This window comes from Vigna unguiculata, unplaced genomic scaffold (genome assembly GCF_004118075.2).
Source record: "Vigna unguiculata cultivar IT97K-499-35 unplaced genomic scaffold, ASM411807v1 contig_3, whole genome shotgun sequence".
In the NCBI taxonomy this organism is placed as follows: Eukaryota; Viridiplantae; Streptophyta; class Magnoliopsida; order Fabales; family Fabaceae; genus Vigna; species Vigna unguiculata.
In genome coordinates, this window is record NW_021011005.1 from 235,001 (window position 1) to 239,264 (window position 4,264).

Genomic DNA, 4,264 nt, shown 5'->3' on the forward strand with positions numbered 1-4,264 from the left:
ACCGAAGAAGCAATGTCACTCGATCCTTATCAAATTGACTGCAATCTTTTTCTGTACGTGAGGATCCCACCAGAGCGCCTTCTACTTCTAATAGGCCATGAACTAGATCATAATTCTTCTCAACGAGTCCATAAGATGTGATCCCATTTTTTTCATCAGGTCCGGGTAGAGACCAAAGGTCTTGAGCGACCGATCCGGCAGAACAACTCAAAAGGTAAAGAAGTATCGTTAATTTCTTCATACTCGTTCCAAGTTCGAAGTACCATTTGTACAAATAAGAATCCCCCCCGTCACATGATTTCTTCTTCATATAGATAGATATAGGATCTATGGAGCAATTACTTAGAAGTACATTTTGTGAAACAGCCCTTCCTATCTGATAGAAAAGGATCCCATGATCCTGAACCGATCTTACCTGAGATCGGAAATCCCAAGTTTGTCTATGAAGAACAGAACTAATTATATTAGTGTCTATGATGGATTTTTTTGTATAATACTAATCGATAGGGCCTCATTGTTAAGTGCTACAAGATCTCGTACATTTGAACCCATCGTCGTGGACCCGAATCCATTAGTATGGGACATTTTCTTTTCCAAGTGAAATCCCCTAGTATATGAAAGAGTGAAAAAGTGTTTTCGTTGTTGTGGAATAAGAAGCCTTCGTATCTTAATGCATGTATTGAATTTATTCGGAGCTATTAGAGCTGGATCTACTTTTTGGGGAATATGAGTCGAAGCAATAACAAGAATATTTCTAGTGGAACATCTTTCACAATCCCTGGAGAGATAGTTCACTAAAAGACCGAGGGATAAGTAATTCGACTCAGTCACATCCAGATCATGAATGTTAGGAATCCATATTATGCAAGGAGACATTGCTTTTGCTAATTCGAAGTGAAAGGTGATATAAAATCGGTCTATTTCTGGCATCATATCCATAGTTAGCGTATTCATCATAGTTAGAAGCTCCAGCTCCATATCAAGGTCACGGTCGATATCGTCACTATCGTCACTATCATCAATATCGTCACTATCATCAATATCGTCACTATCATCAATATAGTCACTATTATCAATAAGAAAACCCTTAGGCTTGTTATCCAGGAACTTGTTCAGAAATACTGTAATGAAAGGAACATAGGAGTTTGTCGCTAGGTATTTGACCAAATAGGATCGTCCAGTTCCTATAGAACCTATCACTAAAATACCCCTACTAGGGGGAGGTAGGGCTAAGCGGAGCGAAAAGGGTTTTCCATGAGATGGGAAATGCAAACTATTAGCCCCCCACAAGGTGTGTGAATAAGTAATTGTCTGATAATTAGCAAGGAATATACGTCTTTCTACTAAACAGGATGTATTGAATTCATAAATCATTAGATACTTTTTTGAATGTCAACTAAGTATCGTAAGTAAATTGCTCCCGGTTGTTCACTTATTTGATAACCAGAGTTATTCTTTGATAAAAGATCACTATGAGTAAGACTCAATAGAATTTGATCAATCCTTTTTTCTGTTGTTAAGGTAGAAAACTGAACCAAGAATTCTTTTTCTTTATCATCAATCGAATCAGTGTTCGAGACCCAGGATTCTATTTGATCATCAATCCAATCACCATTCACGTTTTTTATTTTTCTTATCAAGGAATAGATTGCTTTACTTGGATGACTTAGATGTCTCGTATTTCTCGAAAAAGCGATTCGATTGATGGGATTTGGTATAATACTTATGAGATCGATGAGATTCCAATATTTATTCTTAGAACGTATGGATTTGACCCCATAAGCGGGACCACCACCCCATAGCATGTTGCTACCAAAAGCAAAACTCCGTATTTCTTCTAGAGAATCTCCTAATTGTTCCAGAGCAACTAGAAAGATATTCTTTAACCAGAAAGAATTCAGTTCAGATGTAGGATACCTATCCAGAAGTTTTCGCAACTCAATCATGTATGATGGAATCATCAAAGATTTTACCTTTTCGAACTCTGTCTGTAACTCACTATAGACTCGAGAAACAAAGAGAAGATGTGTACGAACGAGATATCCAGCAACAAGGAGAAGGAAAAGGATTGAATAGAAGAACTCCTGAACATTTAGCGATCTCAGATGTGTCGATATCAATAGTAACTCATTATTTCGATGAGTCATTTCTTCGGACAGAAGAAGATTATGGAAACAATTACCCGGAATCTCACTTATCAGATTCCATTGTGGAAGACACAATGGAATCTGACGAATTCGCCATAATATATCTGACCCATGCATAATATCATGAAAAATGGATACAAATTTTTGGCTGCTACTTAGTATCGGCAATAGGTCTGAAAAAGTATCTAAAAATATGAAATTTAGATATTTGTACCCCGTCGAGGTAAGGAACCATGGTATATATGTTTGGAATAGATTCCATTTTGAGAGAGTTGAAAAAACACTATCTTGTTGAAAGGTTCTATACATCTGACCTTTCTCAAGGCATTTTTGTAGACAAGAACTCCGTTTTTTCCTTTTTTCGGATGGTAAATATTTCTCAGAACATGGAGTGTGAATCCAACCCATGTTTGAATTGAAATTGAGATACTGATACAAGTTCTTCCCTTCTGAATCAGGTATATTCATATCTGAAAGAGGTTGACAATAAGTTTTTTCAAAATGGACTATTTGTCCCTCTGTTAGAGGTGTTCCAGAAATGTCTGCGATCGAGTAAATAGCTCCACGAACGAATGGATCGTATCGAATTGGAAAATGGAAAGATTTGTAGAAGTTATACCCTTCGTCGCCACTTTGCGGAAAATCGTTAGGTATCAATATGTTAGATACCTGTAACTCGATTGGTGAAATAGTATCTCTCTTCAAAAAAGCATGTTTTTTTTGACCATCGCAAAAAGAAAAGATTTTGTTGCGAATGAACAAGATTTTGAGGAATTGTCCATACGTAAAATCATAATTATTGATACGGGCCTTTTCCACATAAAAAGGGAATCTTTTGTTACAATAGAAGCAGAAGTGATATTGATTATTCAAGAATCGAAGTCGATTTGCTTTATAAAAATAGTATATCAATGAACTTCTATGAAATGGTTTCACGGGATTCAGCCAATTGTCTGGATCGTGGGATATCATTGAGAAATAGGAATCTGTGTTATCAAAAGATTTCCTGCGATTCTTTCTAGTATGGAATGAGTCAATCATCCACTTTGGTATCTTATTGAACAAAAATGGTGATATTGTTCCTCCATTGATCAAGAATTTCGATTTTTGGGAAGTATCTTGGTCATCCAATAATAAGGGTTTCCTTTTTTTCAAATGAAAGATTTGAAGACCTATTGATTCTAATAACTGATTACAGAGTGGATCATTCGGACCTTTCAATTCATAGATGTGGATCTCGGACCTATGAATGGGGATACCCCCAAAACTCACAAATAAAAAAGAAGGAAGTGAGTTAGACAAAAAGAGAAGAAACTTGGGCAAAAAAAGAAGTAACTTGGACAAAAATAAACAAAGTGACTTAGACAAATCTTTTTTGTCGATAACCTCAGACCAATCAATCGAATATTGATTAATATGTAATCGATCGAACACTACTTGAAAACGGCTATTCTGCTCAGAAATGAAATAGTCCAAATGTTCCTGGAAATTCTTGCTCCCATTGGACCATTTGTATCTATATACATTAGGATCCCAATTCATAGATCTCTCCGTTCGAGAAATCAAAATAAGAGGATCGAACCACTTCTTCTGACTCTTTTTCAAATTTGATAAATGTTGGTTGATCGTGTATTTCATTCTAGTTCGATGATTCAGAGTATCATTTCCTATTTGATACCTTTGAATTCCATATTCGAAGTTGCAATTGAATCGATTCAATACATTTCTTATGTAACCATGGGTGCTATATTGGATTTGAATCAGATTTCGGATCAATCTATATTGATTGACTGCCTCCATTATGTTGTTGCTAGCAAATACAACTATTTTAGGTTTTGGATCTTCCACATTATTTCCGCAAGAGGTCTGGACCCATTTTTTTATGATCCTTCGATAAAAAGATTCATTCTCTTCATAAAAAAGAGGAGGTAGAACCAATAAAGAGTGCTTTTTCGATTCATCCCTGGAGTTCAATAACTCATTCAAGAAATGTTTTTGATCCAATCCGGAGGAATCCATAGAAAAATCAAATTCCTTATGATACACCAGATCCGGCTCGGTTATTGATAGAGTGAATAGATCTGCCATTTCTTGAAATATATCTTCTGATTCAAAAT